General features: G+C 41.4%; 1 protein-coding gene across 1 annotated transcript in view; it reads left to right on the top strand.

Moving 5' to 3' along the window:
• The first annotated feature begins 3,451 nt into the window (after positions 1–3,451).
• Positions 3,452–12,850, top strand: part of ENPP6 (ectonucleotide pyrophosphatase/phosphodiesterase 6) — a 74,021-nt gene continuing 64,622 nt past the window's right edge. Inside the window, exon 1 of the mRNA XM_048847913.2 lies at positions 3,452–3,584. The gene's annotated coding sequence lies outside the window, so the exon portion shown is untranslated. The remainder of the gene's footprint in view (positions 3,585–12,850) is intronic.

Raw genomic sequence — 12,850 nt, 5'->3', positions numbered from 1 at the left:
TTTTTTTTTAACGAGCATCATCAGCATGGAAGCATGTCCTCTGGAATGGTGGCTGAAGCATGAAGGAGCATACGAATGTTTAGCATATCTGGCACATAAATACCTTGTAATGCTGGCTACAAAATTGCCATGCGAATGCCTGTTCTCACTTTCAGGTGATACTGTAAATAAGAAACAGGATCTGCTGTAAATGTAAACAAATTTGTTTGTCTGAGTGATTGGCTGAACAGGAAGTAGGACTGAGTGGACTTGTGGGCTCTAAAGTTTTCCATTGTTTTGTTTTGGAGAGCAGTTATTCTTTAACAAAAATAAATAAATCTATATTTGTAAATTACACTTTCACAATAAAGAGATTGCACGACAGTACTTGTATGAGGTGAATTGAAAAATACTATTTCTTTTGTTTATCATTTTTACAGTTCAAATATTTGTAATAAAAAATAATAAAATAAAGTGAGCACTCTACACTTTGTATTCTGTGTTGTAAGTGAAATCAATATATTTGAAAATATAGGAAAAACATCCAAAAATATTTAATAAATTTCAATTGGTATTCTATTGTTTAACAGTGCGATTAAAACTGTGATTAATTGCAATTAATTTTAATCATGATTAATTTTTTTGAGTAATTGCGTGACTTAAATTAATCGACAGCCCTAATATGAATGCATGTTTCTGACACTTTCCTTTTCAGCCAACAAATTTTACTCACAAATGCTTGCAAAAAGCGAGCTCACAAATATCAAAGAAATTGGATGGTTTTGTTCAGATCAGTGTTTGCAAATAAATTTTTGCACTGTTAACCTAGCTCTTCTCCTAACTGCAAGATTTATTCCACTGTAGAATACTCCCTCCCTCACCCCCAGGTAAGCAGTGGGCACCCTCTGTTCTGAATCATTTAAAACTGGACAATGCACTAAAGAACAGCCTGTATTTTGTAATCCTACCAGCTTCCTCAATGAGGGGACTAGATTATCTAATAGGCCTTTTGCATTTGTAATTTCTCAGTTTCTAACATTAGTCTCTGTGTCTAAGGCTAATTAGCCTTGCTGAAAAAGGGCATAATGTTGAAGGTTTAAATACATCCAAGCAATTTCAAATATTTACAACTTTTTTAACAGAGACTCTTGTGTGGCTGGGAGTCTGCATGTGGCTCCCTACTAGATGCTGCATTTCCTGTAACATTCCTGTCCTGGATCTAAAAGCAGAAGAGCTGCTTGCTGGCAAGATGGGCTTCCTGCAAGGTCAAGAGTGAACCTTCACTACAGTGCTTTCCTCACTAAACACTGCCCTGAGGTTTGTTTGCTGCCCACCCTTTGTAGCCATGACAACAGTTGTTGGGTAATGAACTGTTGGTAGGATCCCAGCCAGGAGCAAGACTCTCCCCGCAAAAGCTATGATGTCATATCATCAAAATCCAAGTGTTCCCCCTCCCCCCCGCCCTTTTTAAATACTGACCTACTTCATGTTAGCTCCTGGAAAAGAAATCTTCTGTTGCATCCTGTCTCTGATAACCAGACCCCAATAGTAACCCCGCACCTTCCCCCACATAATTAAAGGGTCACTCATTGCCCTTTAGAATCTCATTAACCATAGAGCGTGTATTGTTTGTGCTGTTCTTTTTAATAATTTTTTTGATGATATGCAAGAGCAAAAATGGTATTAATAATTCACTGAACCGGTTTATATGGAAGTTATCCAAAGAATGAAGTAAGGATAACTAAACAACTATGCCAACAAAACAGAACAGATCTATGAGCCTATACATATTTAAAACAAACAATATTTTGAAAAGTCTCATTAAAACACAGAAAAATCCTCCACTGTGAATGGGAGATATTTTTAAAACTGCCTAAGCCACAAATGTGTATGTTCTGAAATCACCAATGCTACTTATATCTTAATATGACAAACAAGAGAAGTATTCTGTACTTGATTGCGGTGGCCTAAAATTTAGGATAAAGCCACTAACTTCCACTCAGTTACCGTGGATTTACACAGATGTAAATGAAAGCAGAATTTGGCCCATAATTTTTAAGTGACTAACATCCAGGTGATCAAACATCAAACTTCTACCTGTCTTCTGCACGTGTAGCTCTTTGAAAGGTAAATTTGAAGGTCTGATCCTAAAAGTGCTCTGTGTGTGAAACTGCCACTGTCTTCAGCGGCAGCTTTTGTAGGATTGGGCCTGGGAAAGTTGAATAATAAATTGAGACAAGTGAAAAAAAATTAGAAATCAAAAGTTTGGAATGCAGGAAAGAGAGTGGAGTGTGAACAGCGCTGGTTCAAGCAAATCTGGGACTCCCTAAGTCCCTGGCTTCAGTGCCCAAAACTGAATACACAATCAGCTGCGTACATAGAAAATGGAGGAAAGAGGGTGGAGAAACGACTCCACCTTCCTAGGAAATGACTGCCTAGGAAGCAGTTCTGCGGAAAAGATTCTGGGGATAGTGGATTATAAGCTAAATATGACTCAACTGTGGAACACTGCAAAAAAAAATAAAAAATCAAAACCCCCAAAAAAACCCAAACATCATTCTGGGATGTATTAGCAGGAGTGCTGTAAGCAAGACACGAGAAGTAATTCTTTCGCTCTACTCCACGCTCATTAGGCCTCAGCTGGAGTATTGTGTCCAGTTCTGGGCTCCACGTTTCAGAAAAGATGTGGACAAATTGGAGAAAGTCCAGCGAAGAGCAACACAAATGATTAAAGGTCTAGAAAACATGACCCTATAAGGGAAGGTTGAAAAAATTGGATTTGTTTAGTCTGGAGAAGACGGAAGGGGGACATGATAACAGTTTTCAAGTACATAAAAGGATGTTAAAAGGAGGAGGAAGAAGAAAAATTGTTCTCCTTAAATTCTGAGGATAGGACAAGAAACAATGGGCTTAAATTGCAGCAAGGGCAGTTTAGGTTGGACATTAGGAAAAACTTCCTAACTGTCAGGGTGGTTAAACACTGGAATAAATTGCCTAGGGAGCTTGTGGAATCTCCACCACTGGAGATTTTTAAGATCAGGTTCGACAAACACCTGTCAGGGATGGTCTAGATAATACTTAGTTCTGCCATGCATGCAGAGGACTGCACTAGAAGACCTCTCAAGGTGCCTTCCAGCCCTATGATTCTATAATCTTGTCTTCCCCACCCTAAATTTCTTTGTCTTGCCAGCCAAATTAGGTGGGGGCATGGGACATCTGTATTGTATAGAGAACTGGTGAGAGTTTGTGGAGAGTTGGCGGGGACAGTGCATGGGAATTTTCTCCTAAACAAGAAGAGAGGAAAATGCATTAGGCTTCAGGGTCAAAAGTAGTAGGAAAAATTCTAATTCCCCAGATAGCTCCTTTTATCCCCACAGAGCTCTTGATCAGTATAAGGCAGCTCAGACTCCACAGCACAAGTAGCAGGAACAAGTACTATTCTGTCTCTGGTGAGGTTGTGCCGCCTGCAGCCTCAGGCTTGGTGGCATGGTCTTACCCGTCCTCACAGTGATATTCAGGAAGGAAAAGGACTGTTGAAATTCACCCCTGTGCATGGTGGTCACCTTACAGCTCCAGCTAACATCACACGAATGGAACTTCAGGAGGTAAGTGTATGAAATTCCATTTCTTTTGCCTTATGCAAAATTCATAAAACTGCATAAAGACTTTATGTAAAAATATGAGCTCTTAACCTCCATTCTGTAATAACCAGCACTTTGGCATTACAATGCAGACTGCAGAGCTGCCATTTAGTTGCAACAACTGAAAGAAGAGAAAAGGAGGATTTGTGGCACCTTAGAGACTAACAAATTTATTTGAGCATAAACTTTCGTGAGCTACAGCTCACTTCATCGGATGAGAAGAGACGAGAGTTTGCTTTTTTTTTTTTTTTTTAAGTGTTTGTATTTCAAAGACTGGAACATCAAAGCCTTGTGTAAAATCCAGGAAAACTAGTTCAGCAACATTAAAGATTTGCATAACAACTCACCTTCCTTTTGGGGTCAGGACTGCAAGCATAGTTGAAAAGGTGCCCAAACAATTTGTTAATGGCTTTGCATAAAGCTGTTAATGGGGTTTGTGCAAAGCAACTGAAAGCCTGTTTGAACAACGCTGACATCTAGTGTCTGGATCCTCAATCTGAATGATGCAAAAAAGTCAGATGGTTCATTTCTTGCATCATGTTAAAGGTGACCTGCACATCAAAAGTGAAAATTCCTTGTCCTGAGCTAACCAAGTTGCTTGTTCTGAGTAACCCCGCTAACCAGGCTCTGGACCTGATCCTTAAACAGACTGAAGCCATTGGGAGTCTTTCCATTAATTACAATGGGCTTTGGATCAAGCTTTAAGAGGGGCATAAGAAACTAAATACTCTGTAGGTTTTGAAAAGTTACAAATAGTTTTTCCATCTGCTTCTGGGGTTCCTGCCCCAGGGCAACCCCTAAGCCAGTCCCCAGCACTGCTCTGGGATATTCAGGTGGTTTCCCATGCCACTTCCAGTCATAAGAGGCTCAAGCCCTCCAGCTGAGCCCCAGATAGTCCACCCCTCCCAGGGTTGTCAGTGAACAGAAAAGGGGGAATTAACACACATGAATTATACTACCACTGTGGTAAAGCTTCAGAGTAACAGCCGTGTTAGTCTGTATTCGCAAAAAGAAAAGGAGTACTTGTGGCACCTTAGAGACTAACCAATTTATTTGAGCATAAAGCTCTCTTCCTCCAGAAAGCCCTGGTTGAGCTGTGCTTCCAGCTAAGGTCAGACAAATGAAGAGGAATAGCACTGGGCCCTCCCTTGCTCCAGGGAGGAGTTCCTGCCTTCAGCCAAACCTCTCTCCAGAGAGCTGAAGACTTGCTCTACAACCAAATATGCTAGGCTTCTTGCTTTAAGCTCCTCCTTCCGGGTCTAACATCTCTTATAGGTACGGTAGGGCAGGGCCACCTGTGCCCACATCAGCTCTGTAACCCTATGTTGCTGAGTGTTGGCACACCATCCTTGTCAGCTGTCAGGAATACACAGATTGGTACTGGCAAAATGAAAAAATCTCAACACTCACCCAGCCACATTCACTCCATATTTTGGAGTTACCTAAGATCTTTCCCCTTCCTTTCTACTCTGCCTTATAAGATGAGGTGGGCAGGGTGCACCAGAGTTTTACCTAGTATTGCAATACAGAGTGCCCAGCGTGATTCTGGGAAGCTTTCAAGCTTGTGAGATCCCCCTTCCTATTCCATGAATTTAATGGCTGTAGCCAGGCCCCTGTTCCAGCCTCCTCAGCACAAAAAAACAGAGGTTCTTTTGATGTAAAAGGAGAAAAAAAACCCTTTGTCACAAAAAGACCTTGTTTATTTGTTCAAGTCAACAAAACAAACCCAAGTTCTGGCACTGAGGGCTCCCAGTGTCTCTGAGCTGCTTACTCATAGTTCAAAATGGTAAATAAACAAACGTACCCACACAGAAGAAGGGCTTAAGGAGTAAGTTCAGCCACTTCAACAAACCAAATCAGTAGTTTCCCTCACGCCACCCCTCCTCTTCATTGATAATTGGATGCTACTGTCCTTCTTTCACTTCCTAAACTAAAAAGGGACTCCTTTGGGTGTGAACTTGCATCATCCTGACAAGATGCTGCTTCATTCTGCTAGGAGTGGGATGAGATGACCCCTTTGGGCTCCTGAGGGGCCTGAATCATACATTGTAGCAGCTGTCCCGGGGAAGGAAAGGCAATTTCTAAACTGACCATAGCTCCTAGTGTTTGGCAATTCACCCCATTTTGTGGCCTGGTTTGGGACTCCCAGTCAGGTTGGCTAAACTGAGACAATTCCTGGTTTTGCTCAGCCGCAGAACATATGGGACATATGACTGGATGACAGCACTAATCCTGCAAATGGCTCAAACCTCTCTCTACCACTCACATGATCCAAGACCTATATATACATGTTGTCATGTGGGAAAGGGCCATGCACTTTCCTTTGAAATCCTTGCTGCTTCTAGAATCCTTTAGAAGTTCTTGTTCCCACGTGAGTGGGGGAGGGGAGTAACCAAAGGAAGTGGGGAGTTTGTGGGGCGAGGTCTAAGGGTAGCTGCTGCAGGCTATTCATTTTTGTGTTTCAGAGCATAACCTGAATACCAGTTGGGATCAAGAAGGAATCTCCATCCAACCTCCCTTATATAGAGTTACATAATTAAGAGCATTATGGGAGTTTATATCATCTTCCAAAGCATCCTGTATTGGTCAGGGTCAGAGACAGGATACCAGACGAGATGAACCATCAGTTACCACCACCACACTATGAGAAACAAAGTTCCTATGCTATATAGTTCAGTGAGGTTATTAATATTCTTTAACTCACTTGGATCACCTTCCTATTCCTCTCCTATAGCCACTGACTTGTGGGCACTGGTAGAATAGTAAGAAACATCAAATATGAAGCCTTGAAAATACTGCACATAATCATGCTCCGTGATGACTGGACAGGGCAAAGGGGACAGAAAAGGTTAATTCATTGTCCTGACAATGACTATGATTGTGATGGAATTAGAGAAAAACTTCAATGAGGTTTACAATCTCAAGGCTGATCTTAGGCTGGCTCTAGTAGCTGCAGGCCTAATGCTTGCAATGGCAACTGTAGTTTGACGACTATGAAACTAACGGAAACTGTTTCAAGAAGACTTGAGATAGTACATAATGCACTTTGATTTTTTCAGCTGGAAAAAAAAAAAGAGAGAGAAAAACTTTTAACTACAAGAGCCTTGCACAGGAGCTTGGAAAACAGCTTACTATGCCAGGAATAACAATATAGCAGCATCTAGTGGGCATTTTCCTTCTGGTTACATACTGTATTTGAAATGCTATCATGTTACACCCACACACTGCTGAAAGCTTGTCTGATATATTGTGCAAACTGACAGAAAAACATTAATAGTTCTGGTAATAAATGAACTGCTGTTTCACGTAAAGAGCAAAAATGACGAGTTTAAGCTATGGCCAGTCAATCCCTCTTATATATTTTCCTCCCTTGTTTAAATTGTGATCAAGACTGGAAGAGGTTTTAAGACCTAAAGAGAGCAATTAAAGAATACAAAGCCAGATATAGGTTGAGCTGGTTTGGAGTCAGGTAGAAGTTCTCAGAAGACCTAGAATTGTGTGTAAATAACCTCAGTGCTCTACTTCCTTGTACTGAAGAATATAGACTATTATCACCTATTATTTATATTAGCACCTGTGGGCTCCAACCTAGCTCATGGCCCCTTCGTGATAGGCACTGTAAAAACAAAGTAAGACTTGCTCCCTGCCCCAAAGATCTTACAATCTAAATATACAGGACAGGCACAGGGTGAGGGGGGAAACAGGATGGTGAAACCACATGACCGATTAAATAAACCCAGGTCTCCAGACCATTATCTTATCCCCTTGAAGACCATGCTGCATCCTTATTAATGGTCCAAACCTTGTAATAGTGTTGTTACTTTGGACAGGTTTCAGAGTAGCAGCCGTGTTAGTCTGTATACACAAAAAGAAAAGGAGGACTTGTGGCACCTTAGAGACTAACCAATTTATTTGAGCATAAGCTTTCATGATGCATCCGATGAAGTGCACCCTGATATTCTATGATTCTATGATTCTAAGTGAGCTGTAGCTCACGAAAGCTTATGCTCAAATAAATTGGTTAGTCTCTAAGGTGTCACAAGTCCTCCTTTTCTTTTTGACAATACTTTGGGTCGCTATTGGAGCAAACAATAGTGTTTATTTTTTGCCAAGGATGACCTAGCTGGGGCCAAATTCTGCATTCCTTTCTCATTAAAAACTCACCTTCCTCGAGTAAGGAATGCAGGCTCAGGCACCTGAGTTGCCTGTTCCACCTACTTCTGCCCTGCCCCGCCCTCGCCATACATACAGTGGACTGAATGGTCTTGTTTGTCCTTAGTTCCTGATTCTCTGAGTTGAGTGCAGTGGTCACTAGCAAGTTAGGAAAATAAAACCAGAGAAATCAGGTTCCCTGATTAACCATATTTCCCAGAAAAAGAGTCCAGTTTTCAATTTTTTATTTTGACACCTGCTAAATGCAGTAGCCACAGAGTCAGGATGTAGAAGAAATAGCTTCTTTATGGGGGTGGTGGCTGTGATAAGCTATGCAGCAAATGATTTATTGCCGTTTTTGCAGACAGCAGGGCAGCCACCACCCAGAGCGCCACATGGTGTGAGTTTGCTTTGCATCACTAGGGGGCATGAAAAAGTAAAATTTTCTGAAAAGAGAGAAGAATCCCACCTCCATTTAAAAAATATCAGAACAGGGCAATAGACATGCCAGAGAAGCCAAGAAAAGTGGTTTCTTACTAACAACAGGGCAGGAGGCCATTGGCCTTGGAGGTTTTGGCAGCGTGTCCATTTCTGGCAACTGATGACACACCGAGACAAGAAGACTGCTGAGGAAAGGATCAGCGGATGAGTTGTATTAGCAGGGAAAGTGACAAAATATTCAGAATAGCTTGTTATTGCAATTAAATAGTTTAAACAGACAACTTCATAGGCATCTGAATGGTTCAGGAAACTGGTAATGGGATAATGTCCCATGCTTTTGACTTTTCAAGCACTGATTCATATCCAGCTGGGATCAGAAGTGACCGACAAACAGTTGTTCCCATGTGAAGGCTAATTAGCAACCTCCAAAATAGCTAGTGGCCTCAGACCAGTTCCCACCGGCCAAGTACCCTTTAAATTAGTGCTATATGCTTGTGCTCCCCCATCTATTGTCTCTTGTGTTATATTTAGACTGCAAGCTCTTTGAGGCAGGGACCATCTTTTTGTTGTATTTCTATGCAGTGCACAATGGGGTTCTGGTCCAGGACTGGGGCGCCTAGGCACTACAATAATACAAATAAATAATAACCACAAGAAGTCTGGAGCTCAGATCTTTGGTAGTAGAGGAGCATCTTCAAAAACCTGAGAAGGGATAGGTTAAATGTGGCATAATTCTTAAGAGCTTAGTATTTCCTACTAATATTCACAACTCATTTTGTTAATCTCTGTACATTCAGGATATGGGGGTGGGGCGTTTCTTTTACAACATACTCACTCTTCCACAACTTGGAGTCAACTGTGAGAACCCAAGGTAGGTGAAAATTAACTTTCTGAAGTTATGTAGTCAGTGAGGGTAGCAGCAATTTAAAAAATTCACATCTGTAGCTCATGTTTCCCTAGAAACAAGGTGAGAATGAATTCAGCAACGCATGAACCTTTCTGCACAGTCAAGGCCCTGGGCTATAAATCTTTGGATCAGAGAGTAGGAGAAGTGCTAAAGGGTAGTGCTTGGGTTCACAGTTGGGCTGGTATTCGGTTACATATTTGATCATTCAGATAGCAAAGATTGCAGAATAATAATTACAGAATAACCATCATTTTACCAGGACTTTCCTGGGGAACAGTTTTTTGGGGTCTAGTGAAGGTGAATGGAATTGAATGTGTTTCAGGTTCAAGCAGATTGTCCTCAAGGTTTGCTTTTTAGGTTTGATTGTTTTAGTGTTAAAAATTATTGTTCAGGAAAATATGAAAGTCTTAGGGATTTTAATTATTCGGGTGCTTGATCTTGGCTGTCCTCACCTTCATAGAATCATAGAATATCAGGGTTGGAAGGGACCTCAGGAGGTCATCTAGTCCAACCCTCTGCTCAAAGCAGGACCAATCCCCAACTAAATCATCCCAGCCAGGGCTTTGTCAAGCCTGACCTTAAAAATATCTAGGGAAGGAGATTCCACCACCTCCCTAGGTAACACATTCCAGTGCTTCACCACCCTCCTAGTGAAAAAGTTTTTCCTGATATCCAACCTAAACCTGTCAGGTGCATGACAAGGAATGGGGGAGGGGTAGAGGGAGAACAGTATGTTTTTAATGTATGTCTATTGTTAATACTATGCGGTTTATGATTTTGTATTGTCATTGTTGCTGTTCTTCATAGTTTTCAATTTTGAAAGAAGAGGAAAAATATTATTTTTTTAACAACTAATACCCATAAAGTTTAGGAGAGTCACAAATGCACAGTAAATGAAATAAATAAATATTTCTGAGTGGCCATAGCCAAATCCATTTGTTAGCTTTCCCCCCCTGCTAATTAATTAATATTTTGGGAAAAGACTGAGCTTGATATGTTTATGGAGGGGATGGTATAACGAGACTGCATATAATGGCATGTAGCCGATCTGCGACTGCTGGCAGCAAATAACTCCTGGCTGGTGATGGGACACTGGATGGGGAGGGCTCTGAATTACTACAGAGAATTCTCTCTCAGGTGTCTGGCTGGTTGGTCTTGCCCACATGCTCAGGGTCTAACTTGTCACCATATTTGGGATTGGGAAGAAATTTCCCCCCTGGTCAGATTGGCAGAGACCCTGGGGACTTTTTGCCTTCCTCTGCAGCACTGGGCACACGGGTCACTTGTAGGTTTAAACTAGTGTAAATGATGGATTCTCTGTAATTTTAAGTCTTTAAATCATGATCTGAGGACTTCAGTAACTCAGCCAGAGGTTAGGGGTCAATTACAGGAGTGGGTGGGTGAGGTTCTCTGGCTGCAATGTGCAGGAGGTCAGACTAGATGATCATGAGGGTCCTTTCTGACCTTAAAGTCTATGAGTGTCAGTCTAATAAGGACAAAATCCTCAGTCCTGAAGAACACTACGAATTCAATCAAGGCAATTACCCACACCCCTTCACAGGCAAAGGTGGGTGGGATGGGCCAAGCTCAAAGAATGTTATAGATTGAACCATCCTGCTTGGTTAAGAGCAATATGCCCACATTCTTAAACACATGACTTCTCAAAGCTAATGAGCATGATTTTACAATTAAGACTGTATGCTTACAAGTGAGACCTACAATTACCGTACAGTGCCCTGTTAGCTGACCTGGTATTCAACAGTGCAAGTATAGAGCCGTGCTAGGCTCTTCTATCCTTGCCTCTTTTGGAGGAAGATGGTGTTGTACTTTACTGGCTACAGACCTGATCCAAGATCCATCCAAGTCAATGGAAAGATTCCCATTGACTTCAGTGGGTTTTAGATCAGATCCTAGAAGGGCATTAAGAATTTGCAGTGCATGAATATCCTCCAGGCCTTCAGCTTTAATGTCAGTTCACTTATTGTCTTTTAGATCTAAAAATTGCCCTATAGATATTCAATTGTCTGAAGCAATCTGAAGCATTTTCTTTAAATATTTACTTTTCAAAAGGTTAAGGTGAGCATTCTAGTTATGGTTCCATTTTCAAATGATCCACTCCCCCTCCTAAAATCCATACTTCACCTCCACAGCAGCCTTAAATGAAGTTAGTTACACAGTCAGGTAGTCACACACAACAGCATTTAACTAATATTTAAAACTGAAAATATTGCTATGCTGGAAACCATTAATCAAGCATGCCTTGATCTATAGATCAGTCAAGGTAAGGGTTAGGGTTGGATTAAAGTCAGTGGATGTACTATGCACCCTTCATTCAGGGTAAGTTGAAGGAACAATTAAATTACTCTTTATATAGTGAGAGCTGAAACAATGAAAAGCTTCCACCCAAGGCACTGGCCAGCATGGCAAGGCCTAAACAGATGCTAAACCATGTGGGCAAAGAGTTTTCCCTGGGGACAGATTGCAAGCACTTGGGTTGGAGCATGGACTGGCTGCAGCTGTGTGTCTCTGAGTCTGAGAGAGGCAGAAAGTGCCCAGAAAGCCAGCAGACAGCAATAGAAGCTGTGGTGAGCATGGCTCTGGATGGAAACCATGAGACAAAGTTTCTTTTGGGAACAGTTTTTGATTAAAAGGCTAAATGAGAGTCAACAGTGTAACACTGTTGCTAAAAAACAACAACCCACACATCATTCTGGGATGTATTAGCAGGAGTGCTGTTAGCAAGACATTAGAAGTAATTCTTTCGCTCTACTCCACACTCATTAAGCCTCAGCTGGAGTATTGTGTCTAGTTCTGGGCTCCACGTTTCAGAAAAGATGTGGATAAATTGGAGAAAGTCCAGCGAAGAGCAACACAAATGATTAAAGGTCTAGAAAACATGACCCTATGAGGGAAGACTGAAAAAATTGGATTTGTTTAGTCTGGAGAAGACTGAAGGGGGACATGATGATAGTTTTCAAGTACATAAAAGGTTGTTACAAGGAAGAAAGAGAAAAATTGTTCTCCTTAACCTCAGGATAGGACAAGAAGAAATGTGCTTAAATTGCGGCAAGGGCAGTTTAGGTTAGACATTAGGGAGGTTGTGGAATCTCCACCATTGTCAAACCTGCTCTTAAAAATCTCCAAACACCTGTCAGGGATGGTCTAGATAATACTTAGTCCTGCCATGAGTGCAGGGGACTGGACTAAATGACCTCTTAAGGTACCTTCCAGTCCTACAATTCTATGATTTCTTGGGGCAATGTAAATCTTGGAAGTCAGATCCAAGAGAAATTTTAGAACTTCTGTCATCTGTGGGGTACCTGATGGTGTAGAATATTGAGGTGAGGGATTTCATGATTATTTTCTATTCCTGCCTGTGGTTTCTTAAAAAAAATTTCACTTCCAGACTAAAAGAATTTCTGACAACAGACTCCAACTCCAGGCTCTGGTAGCAATAATAGAGTTTGTATCATACTATTGTAATGCTAGAGTTTCCCATGCCATCTGGGGTCTTCACGCAGACAGTGTGTTTACCAATGAATGTGACCCAAACAACTCAGCATTGCTTGGTGGGGATGAAATCTAGTGCCAAATGCTGTCTCTGCCAAGCTAGACTGCTTGGCGCCAGTCCCACTCTTCTGGGGAATTGTCTGCAGAAATACAATTTAATATTGTATAGTGTCACAGCTACAGGGCCAGCTGTACCATTGACTTCTCTACTGCAGTGGAA

Source organism: Caretta caretta, chromosome 4, assembly GCF_965140235.1.
Source record: "Caretta caretta isolate rCarCar2 chromosome 4, rCarCar1.hap1, whole genome shotgun sequence".
Classification (NCBI taxonomy): domain Eukaryota; kingdom Metazoa; phylum Chordata; order Testudines; family Cheloniidae; genus Caretta; species Caretta caretta.
This window is presented reverse-complemented; position numbering and strand designations above follow the sequence as displayed.